The sequence below is a fragment of the Plasmopara halstedii genome (assembly GCF_900000015.1).
Source record: "Plasmopara halstedii genome assembly, contig: Scaffold_110, whole genome shotgun sequence".
NCBI classification, from domain to species: domain Eukaryota; phylum Oomycota; class Peronosporomycetes; order Peronosporales; family Peronosporaceae; genus Plasmopara; species Plasmopara halstedii.
Window position 1 is genome coordinate 1,422,345 of NW_020187031.1, and position 228 is coordinate 1,422,572.

The window sequence follows — 228 nt, forward strand, 5'->3', positions numbered from 1 at the left end:
TCACGCTGGCGACCACCTCGCTCATTGCGTGAGCTTCCGGTCAAACAAGCAGCTACACGGTCGAGGTTACTGGAAGTTGCCGCAGTACCTTCTCGACTACCCGAAAGTTGTGTCTGCGATCGAGAAGGAAGCCGAGATGGTCCGCGATCGACTGCGCGCCGCTAAGAACTCCGGCAAAGTGTGGGAGAAGTGGAAGATGAACATCAAAACACAGCTGCAAGATGTACA